General features: G+C 40.7%; 1 protein-coding gene across 2 annotated transcripts in view; it reads right to left on the bottom strand.

Annotated features, from left to right (window-relative positions):
* The window catches only part of TMEM272 (transmembrane protein 272), a 359,857-nt gene that overhangs the window by 168,472 nt on the left and 176,397 nt on the right, over positions 1-14,988 (bottom strand). The gene's annotated exons all lie outside the window — the stretch shown is intronic.

The following is a 14,988-nucleotide window of genomic DNA, read 5'->3' as shown; positions in this document are numbered from 1 at the left end:
CCCTGCTCCATGTCCACTCCCACTGGGTGGAAATCTGTCTGTGAATCTGATCACTGTTCATACTTGCATGACTAGGTCATTGTACATAGTCTGCACTACCAATTTTTCCACAACTTTGAACCATCACAGGACTGCCCAAATCATCTTTCTTGGGACCTTGTCATATACTTTCTCCCTGTCTAGGAATGTCCATTTGTAATCATTCCTCATCTGCAGATTGTTGTCTGCTATACACGTCAATGAAAACATCAGGTCAGTTGTGCTGCATCCTGATCTGAATCTAAACTACTCATGTCCCAGCTTACTTTCTACTCCTCTGTGCATTTATCAGTCATCCTTTGCAGCATTTTCATTGATGTGACAGCAGTCTGATACCCCTGTATTGCCTGTAATTCATTGTTGTACAGTGGAATTGGAATGCATTTTATTGTTATTTGGCACAGAACTCTCTCTTTCTCGCAACCACAATAAGTACCCTGAGGGACCATTTCTCCTTTAATGTACTCAACATCTTGATTATATCTGCTGTGACTTCATCTGAGCCTGCTGCTTTCCCTGACTTCCTGTTCCTTAAGTTACTTGCTCTTCTTTAAAGGTGGGTTCTCCTTCTTCTGTCTTTGTAGCTGTGTATGCAGCAGTACAGCTTCTGTGTCATTTTCTTCATTCAGAAATATCTTGAAGCATTGCATCCATCTGCCCATGATGTCCTCCAGACTGTCAGATTGTCACTGGTGTCCCTTATGAATGATGTCTGCTATTTTCTTTCTGTCATTGCCTTACAGCCTGGTACAGCTCCTTTGTGCAATCTGCTGAGACATTTTCCAAAGGTTGTTGAAGTTCTACGATGCCTTGTTTTTTGTCATTGGAACTGCTGCCTTAACGTCTTTGCCAGCTTGCTCTGAATGTTTTCTCTTATGTCTTACTGCTCTCTTCCTTTCTTTCGATAACTCCTGGACTTCTGCATTCCACCATCATCAGCTTTCCTTATGTATCTTATTTCTTCAACTGGCTTGAATGCAGATTTGTTCTATCCTCTTCACACACTCCGATTCTTTTTCTGCTCCACTCATTGCCTCCGCTTTCTGAGGTACTTGAGTCATGCGTATTTCCTTGAACTCCTGTGCTTTCACTCCAGTTAGCTTCTGGATATTCAGTCAAATCACTGTTGATTTTAGGGACTTCAGTAACCATTACTTGCAGCTAATTGTGGCCACCAGGGGTTTATGATGGGGATTGATCATTTCACTAAGGATGGCTATATGATCTCTGATTCAACCCCCAATGTCTTTTCCTTACTAGGTGGAATTCTACCTGCACTGCATGTTGGCCAGTCTTGTATGTATTGTTGTGACTGTCTCTCTTGCTGAAATGTGTGGGGCCATCATTAAGCTTTTTGACAGACAGAAGCCCAAAGTAGCCTCACCTTCTTTATTCTTGTTGCTCCACTCATGTGGACCCAGGCAATCTTTGTGTCCTGTTTGGTCTAGCCCAACATGAGCATCCAGATCATCCATCATCAAGGCCCTTTTGTCATGCTTTTTCAAGGAGGTTCTACAACTGCTGCCTGAATGCTCTTTTCCATACTAGCACAGCCCTGCTGTGGAGCACAGGTTAAGAACATGAGGATTTCCCTTTCCGTACTAGCACAGTCCTGCTATGGAGCACATGTTAAGAACATGAGGACTGTCCTTTCCATACTAGCATAGCCCTGCTGTGGAGCACAGGTTAAGAACACAATGACTTCCCTTTCCATACTAGCACAGTCCTGCTATGGAGCACAGGTTAAGAACACAATGACTTCCCTTTCCATACTAGCACAGTCCTGCTATGGAGCACAGGTTAAGAACATGAGGACTGCCCTTTCCATACTAGCACAGCCCTGCTGTGGAGCACAGGTTATGAACATGAGGACTGCCCTTTCCGTACTAGCACAGTCCTGTTATGGAGCACAGGTTAAGAGCATGAGGACTGCCCTTTCCATACTAACATAGTCCTGCTGTGGAGCACAGGTTAAGAACACAAGGACTTCCCTTTCCATACTAGCACAGTCCTGCTATGGAGCACAGGTTAAGAACATGAGGACTGCCTTTCCATACTAGCACAGCCCTGCTGTGGAGCACAGGTTATGAACATGAGAACTGCCCTTTCTGTACTAGCACAGTCCTGCTATGGAGCACAAGTTAAGAGCACGAGGACTGCCCTTTCCATACTAGCACAGCCCTGCTGTGGAGCACAGGTTAAGAACACAAGGACTTCCCTTTCCATACTAGCACAGTCCTGCTATGGAGCACAGGTTAAAAACATGAGGACTGCCCTTTCCATACTAGCACAGCCCTGCTGTGGAGCACAGGTTATGAACATGAGGACTGCCTTTTCCGTACTAGCACAGTCCTGCTATGAAGCTCAGGTTAAGAATATGAGGACTGCCCTTTCCATACTAGCACAGCCCTGCTATGGAGCACAGGTTATGAACATGAGGGCTGACCTTTCCATACTAGCACAGCCCTGCTGTGGAGCACAGGTTAAGAACATGAGGACTTCCCTTTCCATACTAGCACAGTCCTGCTATGGAGCACAGGTTAAGAACATGAGGGCTGACCTTTCCATACTAGCACAGCCCTGCTGTGGAGCACAGGTTAAAAACACAAGGACTTCCCTTTCCATACTAGCACAGTCCTGCTATGGAGCACAGGTTAAGAACATGAGGACTGCCCTTTCCATACTAGCACAGCCCTGCTGTGGAGCACAGGTTATGAACATGAGGACTGCCCTTTCCGTACTAGCACAGTCCTGCTATGAAGCCCAGGTTAAGAATATGAGGACTGCCCTTTCCGTACTAGCACAGTCCTGCTATGAAGCCCAGGTTAAGAATATGAGGACTGCCCTTTCCATACTAGCACAGCCCTGCTATGGAGCACAGGTTATGAACATGAGGGCTGACCTTTCCATACTAGCACAGCCCTGCTGTGGAGCACAGGTTAAGAACATGAGGACTTCCCTTTCCATACTAGCACAGTCCTGCTATGGAGCACAGGTTATGAACATGAGGGCTGACCTTTCCATACTAGCACAGCCCTGCTGTGGAGCACAGGTTAAGAACATGAGGACTTCCCTTTCCATACTAGCACAGTCCTGCTATGGAGCACAGGTTAAGAACATGAGGAGTGCCCTTTCCATACTAGCACAGCTCTGCTGTGGAGCACAAGTTAAGAACATGAGGACTGCCCTTTCCATACCAGCACAGCCCTGCTGTGGAGCACAGGTTAAGAACATGAGGACTGCCCTTTCCGTACTAGTACAGCCCTGGTGTGGAGCACAGGTTAAGAACATGAGGACTGCCCTTTCTGTACTAGTACAGCCCTGGTGTGGAGCACAGGTTAAGAACATGAGGACTGCCTTTCCGTGCTAGTACAGCCCTGGTGTGGAGCACAGGTTAAGAACATGAGGACTGCCCTTTCCATACTAGCACAGCCCTGCTGTAGAGCACAGGTTAAGAACATGAGGACTGCCCTTTCCTTACTAGTACAGGCTTGGTGTGGAGCAATGGTTAAGAATGTGAGGACTGCCTTTTCTGTACTAGCACAGCCCTGCTATGGAGCATAGGTTAAGGACATGAGGATTGTCCTGTTGCTACACTAAAGTCTGATTGCCATGAATATGTCTCTGATTTTATGACATGTATCACTGTCTTCAGAAAACCCTGTCTTACCACATTTTCTAGTGTCCTCCCCATGAGTAGTAGAATGTAGATACTATTTCAAGAAACTTTGCTGCACTGTCCTTTCATCTTGTTTCCTCGATACAAAGAATACAATCTCCTCCTTATCATCATGACATCTATTTCCAAGTTGCAGCCTGTCAGTGATCTTATATTCAGTGAAGCAATCCTTTATGTTCAGCTTTTACTCAATAGAGCTATCCTAAGTAATCCACTCTGGACAACTGGATACCAACTGGCCAGTAGCTTACTGACTCAGTGCTACTGGGCCTTATGGCAGGCATTCATTGCCAATAGGAAGGCAGAGAGCTCTCCCACCATTAGCATGTATCCTTGGAGTAGGTCCTAAACCCACCTAGCACCAGTAAATACCCATGCCCCTTTTCAGGTGACATTAGTTAATGTGACTAAATCACCTACAGCTATTTTTTTATACCGGTGAATGGTTTGACCTGATGTAGCTCTCAGCCTATGTGTCTTATCCTTTCTAGAGAGTACTAAGCACCACAACTGATGCCTAAAGCTGTTAGTCCACACAACTGTTCCACTGTTAGGCACCACATAGAGCATTCATTTTTGGGAACATTCTACTAAAAAATGCTCAAGATCAACTGGCAGGGATTGGTTTGAACCTAGCACCTTCTATCCTTGATGAAGAAATGCATAGTACATTTTTGAGAGGTGGAAGGACCACAGTACAGACACAGAGAAAATACAGACTTCATAAAGCAAGTAATCAGAGATCATGATCAAACTCTGAACCTTGGTGAAGATCTTACTCAGTATGTTAACCATTACCATTGTCTTCATGTGGCAGAATCATTACAGGAAGTAAATCCATTCCATGCATCCAGTGGTGGTGCTTTACCTATTTTCTTTTGTGACTGGCAGCCTGACAGTTCTAAGAAAGGGTTTTGTTTCAGTTAATCAAGAAATTGTGGTGTATCACATATTTTTCACATGTTGTTCCTTCATCTGAATATTAACATGTATATTTCAAATCATCAAAACAACAGATGATAAAATCTTTTTGTGTTGACTTCCGCATAGGATCATAGGAGTTTACTAGGCTATCAACCTGGAGGTCATTTCATGCCTAGCCATTTCATCCCAATGTAATACCATAGAAACTCTAGTTGATACCCAAGATTGAATTTAGTAATGGCTGCCCATGTCCAAGAGGGTTGCTGATGTTATCCCCGATAAGAATTGTGCCCCATCCACTCATCCAGGTTCCTTTTGAACAGTGTCATAGAGGTGCTCTGTTTCACATGAATTGGTAGCCTATTCCAAAGATGCAGCAGTTGCTGAGAGACAAATCTGTCCCTCCAGCATGTCCTATTCAAGTCAGAGGCCACATTTAGGTCCCTGGAATGGGTATCTCTAGTCCTGTTTCATTTGCAGATGTGCAGCAAATTCATTAGGTTTGGGTCTCTGATTGCTCTGTCAGCCAGGCGTAAGTCTCCCCTAAGAAGTCTATATGATACAGGGTATAGTGACAGGGACTTCAGTTGGTCTGTTGTAAGGCATGGGTTGGAGTCCCTTGATCTTCTTTGTTAGAAACCTGTAAGGTCTCTCCAATTGCTGCAGGAGCTTTGTATGTACATGCCAAAAGGGGCGTTAAACTCAATTATGGGCCTGATTAGTGATGAGTATAGAAGGATTATAACCTCAGTATCTGTAGAGGTGATGCCTATACTAATTAAGTGTGGTACACAGAAAGCCTTCCTTACTACAGTAAACACATGGTGTTCAAAGTTAAGGTCGCATTCAACTTATGATCCCAGATGCCTTACCACTTTGTAGGTACTTTGGGTATTGTTGTTGATTTGATAGTGTGAAGGGACATTGTTTTTGCCAAAGGGAATGATAATGCATTTCTTTGCATTCAGTTTGAGATCATGACTAAGAACCCAGTCATTTGTCTGCATAAGACCCTCCTGAAGTATGCTGACATCTTTTGAAGATTCAATAATTGCACCTAATTTGCAGTCATCCACAGACTTGGTCAGCCACAACCCCTTAATTTTGGCCTGAACTTCTGAGAAGAATTTACCAAACAGTAAGGGGGCCAGCACTGACCCCTGCTGCACTCCACTAGTGCCAGGTCTGCTGGTTGATGTGGAGTCACCCACTTTGACAGTGTGTGTCCAGTTTGTGAGGCAGTTGGCAATCCATTGTACAACAAAAGGGTTTTCATTCAGTTTGCTAAGTTTATCGGTAATGCCTGAATGTGGGATTATGTCAAAAGCATTTGCTAACTTGTGGTGTGCTGTGTATACAGATTTGCCCTCATCAATGATCCTAGTCGCATTTTTGAAGAAATCCACTAGGTTTAACAGGCAGGATCTGCCCTTGATAAAGCTGAATTGAGTTGGATCCAGGGTTTGGAAGTTGCCTATGTCATTATTAACGAGGTCTATTATGATATGTACAATGGCCTTACAGATGAGGCTGGTTAGACGTATGGGTCTATAATTCCCCATGTCTGTTGCTAGGCCACCTTTGTAGAGGGGAATAACTGTTGCTGTTCTCCATTTCACAGACAAAAATATATGATTGAATAGGGTACTTAATGGTAATGCTAGTTCATGTTTTAGCTTGTTTAGAAGACAGCCTAGGATGCCATCTGGTCCCATAGAGGCTGTGTTTTTGCCTTGGGCAAGGCTTTAATGACCTACTCTTCAGATGTGTAGGGTGGGTGGGAAGTTGGGGGGAAGGTCTGTGATAAGTTTGGAGTGGATAAGGGAGTGAAATTTTCACCAAATCTATCTGCTAGCAGCCACGCTGTTTTGCCAGCAGATGCTGACATATATGCAGAACAGTGCTGCATATTAAGGTCTTCTAAACACTGGTCTGCATCTGTTATTGACTGCTCCTGATTAATATGCAGATTGACTAATGACATGCTGTCAGCATCATCTGACACTACATTTATGATGTTGATCAAAGTGATCTTATATTTGATAAGAATATTGATGTTCATCCTGAGGTAACTTTGTCAGCGGTATGGAAGCTTTAAAGTCAGCCATTTCATTAACTGGCTTGCTGAAAGACAGAGTGACTAACAGCAATTTTATGCTGGTTGAATACTTGCACTGTTTTGTTACCACTGACAGCTGGTAACCATATGAAATTGAAGCTATATTGTCTGACAGTTTATCTGATGAACAGGGGTGATATCAACACAGAGTGAGAAGCAGCAGCAGGTCTGGTTATATCACAGAAGTTTGTTGCATTTGTTCAGGTATTTGTAGCAGCATTCGTTTCCTTTACTACTATGGACAAATTTATGCAGAGGCATACTTAGGATAGGGCAAAATGAACAGTTGTCCCTGCACAAGGTGTCAGCTGGTGTGATAGGCAGATGTGATTGGTTGCTATTTCTGAACTGCCCTGTGTTGCCTTAACTTGTTTTTATTAAGTCCAAAGACTATGTGATTACGCAGGACCCAAGGCTATGTGCACCATGCATTGCTTTTGGTGAGATGTGGTTGACTGATTTCCCTGGGTTATGTACTTGACGGATATCTAGTAGAAAAAACTATTGTGTGCTTTTGTCTTTGGTATTGAAGTTTAATATATTTTGGGCTTCTTTTTAGGGTAATATGGGATTTGTTTGAAAATAGTCGCACACAGCAACTAAACAAAAGCCCTTGAAGATGATGTAGTCCAGGACAGATCACTCAGAAACACTCACTATGCATATAGGTCACTATCTGTGAGCAAAGGAACGTGTTTTTCTACATGTGCAAATCCACACAAAAATGTTCTTACCCACTGCTCTTTGGATATATGAAATACCTGGCATTTGGGATATTCAGAAGGGAATGTATGTAAAAGCTTAATGATACATCCCAGTTCCTTGATTATCTGAAACAAACAAGCACCTATCTATTCTCAATAGCAGTTTAACTGTGAATAAGTACATTGCCAGTCCATCTTAGAGAAAAAATCATTTTTGTGTCTATCTCAGATGGAAAGCTCTTAGGTACACTTTGGCAGGCTCTTTTCATTTATGTTTGCCTCTCAGTTTTCAGACTACCAAATCTGTTAAATCAAGGCTGATGAAAACATTAGGAAAATCTAAATAGCATAGCTCACAAACAATATCTATATCATCAGTATCAGCTAGTCTTTGAGAAGACCTTTTTAATGAGTGTATGATGGGTTCAGCCTTTCTTCAATTCCCATTTGACATTTTTTTCTTTGAATCTAACAGATTTGCACATGCTATGATGTAAGTTGCTATGCTAGGGATGTCATTCCCAGCCCCAAGTGACCACATTTTCTGTAAATAAAAGACAAAACAAAACATGAGTATTTGACACCTACATACTTTACAAAGATATATAATAATTGTCAACAACCAGTAGAAGTTTGGGTCATCTGTGCACAATGGGACACTTTGAGTCCCTATTGTTCATTGAAAAATCAGTTCAGTGAATGGCATTTTCAGTGCACTTACATCGAACATACCGTTCATGGAACTGTTCATACTGAGTTCACGGTACAGTCATGATCAAGAAATTTGCCCTTTTCCTACTGTAGTGTGATCTCGGAGACGGTATATATAATTAGTGGGGTGTGTGGGGGGCACAGCTCCACACATGAGGAGAATTCAATGAATGGCAGTTCCGATGAAATACCATTCGCTGAACTGACAGTTTGATCTAGTGATATAGACCCCTTTGAGGATATTAGTGACTCACTCAGAAGGATTCTCTTGTAACTTAACTCATTACAGTGAGATGCAACTGTTATAACTAGTAAATTATCTTTATTGAGTCTATGACTGTGATATAGGCAGTAAAATCTCCAGGGAGGAAAAAACAAGTGGACAACCATGAGAAAAGGCTCAAAAGATTGAGTGTTGAAGTATCAAGGTATCGAAGGATTACGGACACATGAAGTCAAATTCTAGATAATAATATTTGGGTCCCTATTAAATAAACAAAAAGTCAAAATGTTGAACGGCCAAATATCTGAAAAGGCCATTCTTCGAAATGCGTATTGTGGGGGGGGCTGCACCCCCATCCACGTTAGTTTATATATATATATATATATATATATATATATATATATATATATATATATATATACCAACTCTGAGATCGCAATGCAGTAAGGAAAAGGCAAAATTTCCAGTCTTCACTGTACCACAATCTTACAATAGCAATATCGAGGAACGGCCTTTTCGGATATTTGGCCATTCGACATTTTGACTTTTTGTTTATTTAATAGGGACCCTAATATTTAATTGCTCATCCAATTGATTGTAGCAGTCTCAGTAGCTCAACAGGTAGCCCACTGATTTTTGATGTTGGAAGATCAGAGGTCTGTGAGTTCTATTCCCATGCCAGATATTCAGATTAATTTCCCAACAGTGACCCTTCAGTGCCATCCTTTGGATGACACATTTAACTGATTCCCCATTTACTGAGCTGATGGTAGATCAGGTGGATATGAATGATCCTACTGCACTTATTGAAAAAAGTACTGGTTCTTTATTTATGTATACCATATATACATCACATATATTTATTATTCATGTTTTTTTACATTTTTACATATTTGCATTCTTATATTGTTATACTCCTCACACCTCTTACAATTTCTACAATTTTGACATTTTTCCCACAGTCCTCACTTCTCATGTTGATATTTAACAAACCTTTAAATTTGTATATAACTAATGTAATCTATCTACCAATCATTTTGCTACAACCAAAATCTTATTCTTTTTAAAATATCCACAATAACTCATTCTTTATTAAACAAAAGCTATTACCCTTTCATTCCATATTTCCCAAATTATCCAGAATGTTTTTTTATCTGCCATTATTTTCAATATACCTTCTCCCATAATATTTGTGTAAAATCATATTCATATTGTCTTCTGTCCTCTTTAAATCTTTTAACATATTTTCTTTACATACAGATCTCTATACTTCTGTTACCTTTTCAAATATTAAAAACATGCTTTGTCATTTCTATCTGCTTACAAAAATATATCATTTTAATTCATAGTTTTATGAAATAAATTTCCTTTCACTTATAACTTATTTAAGCAATAACCCATGACTGGGTGTGGGTACATCAGAATGTACTCATGATTGGTATGGTTTGATCATGAGGGCAAAGCCTGAGTGATTAAACAAAGCTAACCATGAAAAAATCCTGATATACCCACATCCAGGAATGGGTTATTGCTCTTATACAATGTCATGATTTAAAAAATAAATTGCTTATCTTTCTTAAATAATGTATTTGTATAAGGGTGCTGTAGTGTTCCTCTACCTTGTTCTTTGTTTACCGATGTACTGAACATGCTTATGAGAATTGCATCCCCAAGCTTGCACAGCACATCAGTGTAGTGCGAGGAGAAGTAACGGAAAAATAAGAAACTCTGCTGCTATTTTTTTTTTCCTGAAGAGATCTTACTAGGGACAGCACAGACATAGAAGAAAAGTCCATTTACAATGGGCACGCTAATTGGACTGTCCTATCAGTATACTCATTTTTGAATACAAACAAGGCACCATTGTATAATTATAGTTAACATCCACAAAAAAATCATGGCATACTTCCACATATTTAAACATTAGCTTCATTTTTCAAACGGCTTCAATGACATGACTTTCCAATGTTTCTCATGGATTTATATGATTTTTTTAAATAATCTTATTGTACCATTCATTCCAGTTTTTCCTAATGCCTAACATATAAAGCTATGTCAAACCCAGAGCTGTTGGACATGCTACACCTAAAGAAATCCCAATCCCTCTGAGCTACATGCCCTAGGGACCTAAACCTTGTCACCACAATAAACAGGACATGCTGGAGGGATAGATTCCTGTCCCAGAGACTTCCCATACTCTGGAACAAGCTACCCATCTATATCAAGCAAAGTTCCTCATTAGCACTCTTCAAGAAAAATCTTGATGAGTGGATGGGAAATAGGAAATACACCCCGGGGATCACTTCTGTGGTGTTGCTCGACAGGGGCACAGGAAATTAACTTTCTTGGGTGGCGTAAGCCAGGGAACCTTGTTGGCTAGGCTTACTTAGGCCCTTGGGCCGATAGCCTAGTACCTACCTATGAACCTATGAATCTATGAAGTTGAATGCTACTCTGAATCCTGGCATTAATGACCATGTATCCATTGCAAGTATAGTGGGATCATGATAACACAGTTGTCATATAGTTTTTTAAGTTTCCTTTAAATTTTGAATATGGAAACATGTTCTAAATATTTCTATCTTTGATGTATATTTCTATGTTGTTTTTAAACTTAACTATTTATTGCAAACATGCTAGTGTAGATATTTGTGGAGGACTGTGTTTTCATATTTGTTTGGACTGATCTGTGACATCAGATGTTCACATTGGTATTTTTATTTTATTCTGAATATTGAGGTGAAACCTTTTAATCTTCAGTGAATTAATCTTTTTTACTGTGTAATAGTTCAAGATAAGCTGTGAACTTTCTGAATGGGGCAACATGAGATATCGTGCTGCCCTAATAGGAACCCCTTCCACTTGTCAAAGTATGTCTGAGAGTCTGAAAGCTTTCTAGCAGCCTCAGTCATTTTTGATATTCCTGCTGGAAGATGAAGTGGGTTGATGCATTGTATTGTATGTTCTCAAGATATGACTCCTCAAAACACAACTGCATGGCAAAAATATCTCATATTGCATACGCTAAAGTACTCTATAACTCATATTATATGGACTTGTTCTCACGGAAAATATTAGCCAATACAAATATCTAATAAAATTGGATTTTGCATGTGAGCAAAACATGCCGCTTCCCCATGTTGGAAGCAAACAGTCTCACTCCTCAGTCTTTTTTATTCTCATTCTAAAATAGATGCACTTTAGAGAAAGAATGATCACTGACAGGCAGTCCAAACTCACTTTTCTCCAGAAAGCTGTAAGACTGGACCATCCAATAAATCGATGGATACGAGCAACAGCATCTGACCTCTGTATGTTGGCAGTAAATATAATACTCATAACAAAACTAAAGTCATGCCTGAGAAAATGTAATACAAGCTCAGGTGATCTGAGCAAAGAACTGCAAGCTGGGAGCACACACTTTACATCAAGAACCAGGCTGTATGATAGAGCCATTTCTTACCCAACTATGAGGGAACCTCCTTGGCTAAAACTGAGAGTGAGTCATATATCACCAGAGACCCCAGAGCCTGAAACAACACCATTTGAATCTTTTTGCTTGAGCTTTCTTATTAAGTGGAGGATGGATATATTGTGTAAAGGAATTTCCCTTGCTGCAGGATGAGAATGCATCCCGCATGACCCCCTTGCTATGTTGAATAGAGTAAAAGATAAGAAGAACTACATGTTCCGAGGTAGAGGTCCCAAATATGAATCTCCAAAACAGGACTGGGGACACTCAGGAAGGCCATCATAATGTTGACTTTGGAACAGGGTATGAACTATTGAAATGATAATGCCTCTGTCTGTGACCCTATGTCAGATGTGGTGTCCCAGTAAATAGGAGTACAGGGTACTCCCTTGCTTTTTTAGGTGCAACATGCTCAACTGGCTGTCAGACCATGTCATGAGATGCCCTGCAAATAACTTTCCCTTCACAGAATTACAAGAAACTCTAGATGGCATTACAGAATACTTTACTTCAACCAAGGAGGAGTTGAAATAATCTCTCCATACCATTAGTGAAGAAAATATCATCATAAAATGGAATGAGTTTCATGTTGCAGAAAAGAAGGTTCACAGTAAGATAGTGTAGATAGTCAAGTATTACTATATTTGACAGCAAACTCTGATATAGAGAAGATGCATGAGTGAATGTTGAGTACTAGGCTCTGACACCTCATGGTCCACTGCAAAACTCATATCCTTAGGTGTGTAAATAGCACTGTAAAAATCATGGCTACATTCAAACTCAGAAGAAGGGGTCCAAGCTGTAATTCTTCATTACATCCCCACCCAGTTTGTCAAAGACATGACATCCATGGTCATCTTTTAAATGAGAATGACTGCCATTGTAAAGTGTCTATGTCCACAAAAGGGAAGCCCATCCTTTGAGAAGTAGACTTCATCCAGCTTTATACCTCTCAACTGTACATATTTTCACAGAATGTCCAGATATTTGCCTCTTATTTTTGGTTTGTTTCTTATAAAATTCTGGTTTTCTAGCTAATCATTGGCAAATGTTTGAGTAGTGAAGTCAGAAAATAATGACAGACATTGAGCTACAGACTGTCTACCTTTCAGAAAATTTATACACAAAACATGTTATTCTATCAAATTTCTTTGCCCCTATTTTTGAGCCTTTGTTCCCCCATTATTTATGGCTTTGTCTAGATTTCTTGCTCTAAGAAGTTGAGAGTTATGTCCAGATTATGATTAGCCAGGAACTGAAGCCATAGGAGTGTGTACCAGGGAATCTTTCAGTAGGACCACCATAATCCAATTATCCAGACTGGGAAACACATTTGAGTGCCTTCTCTTGCATGGCTTTGCATGGCTTTGGCCATCATGGCCAGCACCTTTGTGAACACTATGACCAAATCAGATGGCAATACGTTGTATTAAAAATGGTGTTTACCACATGCAAATCAAAGGAACATCCTAAGTGGACCACAAATACTGATGTGCCATAAGGTTTTCATTATATTCAGTAATACAATATGGGTCTCATACAGCCACAGTGGAATGACCTAGTGAGTAGTCACCTTATTTGACATCATTTGAGGCTCATGCTTGAATAGAAGACTTTTGTCACATTCAGAACCAAAAAGAGGTGGGAGAAAACTCTTGCCCTCATTCTTAATGAGATATGTATGCTTTTACAACTTCTTTGAAGAGTAAAATGTAAGTCTCTGTAGAGACTCTTTGGCCTATAAGCAAATCCCTTAACGACATAGGACTACAAAGCTCTAAGATGTGACCACAAATAACCATGGAAAGAGTGTATTGGCCCTTTGTGGTATTTTTCTAGCCTGGGAAAACTCAAAGAACTGCCACATCTCATAGCCAGCTATATCTAATAGGACTGTGACGGCTGGTCCAGCAGGACCACCCACTTGAGCAAAACAGACCTTGTGACACTTGGAGGCCCGCCTTAAATTCTGTTAATGTTTGTTCTATTTGGGAAATTGGGTTGCTCTGGGAGAAGAAGACATGGAAGGAGTTGAAAGGGAATTATAAAGGTCATCAGCAGTGGTGAGGGCATGCTTCCTTTTTAAGAGGTCATGTATTGAGAATAAAGCCATTTTGATAAAAAATAATAATATTAACAGTCATTGTTATTTTTTGTACAACTGTTATTGCTATTATTGTTGATGCCATTGTGTACGCTACTGTGTATTACTTGCATAATACCATTGTTACCATGAATTGATTTAATTTATTAATTCCTCCTTCATGTATTGCTAATATATTATTCTGCATTAACCTTGCTAATCTTCTGATATATGACATGACAGTGTGTAATGAAGGCATTGAAAAGCAGAACAGATGAGGGCACGTAAACCAAAAGATCTTTTTCTGTCTGGAATTCAAGGGCCTCTTGGCAATGTTCTCTTGTGGTATCTGTTTTAAGCTAACAAAAAGAATGCCGACCAACTGGCACCAGTCAAAGGCATGGACTCCAAAGCCGGGTATATGATCTGGTGAGCTGGACATTATCTTCCTCTGGGGCATTAAAGTGCCAAGAGGTCAAAAGAGTAATAACAAGAGTAATAAATTAAAAATCAATTCCCTGCACTTGGGGAAACAGCAGCAGCCAAAAGTTGCAGTTTCCACAGTCACAAGAAATGTGATTCTGTGAGGAAGAGATCACATTTCAGCAGTAATTACCACTGACACATTTACCCCTTCTTGTACTTTCACATACACATGCAGAACTTCCACCAACACACACACACACACACACACACACACACACACACACACACACACACACACACACACACACACACACACACACACACACACACACACACACCACACACACACACACACACACACACACACACACACACACACACACACACACACACACACACACACACACACACACACACACACACACACACACACACACACACACACACACACACACACACACACACACACACACACACACACACACACACACACACACACACACACACACACACACACACACACACACCACACACACACACACACACACACACACACACACACACACACACACACACACACACACACACACACACACATATGCATGCGC

Source organism: Protopterus annectens, chromosome 5.part0 (genome assembly GCF_019279795.1).
Source record: "Protopterus annectens isolate FY-2018-M chromosome 5.part0, PAN1.0, whole genome shotgun sequence".
Classification (NCBI taxonomy): domain Eukaryota; kingdom Metazoa; phylum Chordata; order Ceratodontiformes; family Protopteridae; genus Protopterus; species Protopterus annectens.
This window is presented reverse-complemented; position numbering and strand designations above follow the sequence as displayed.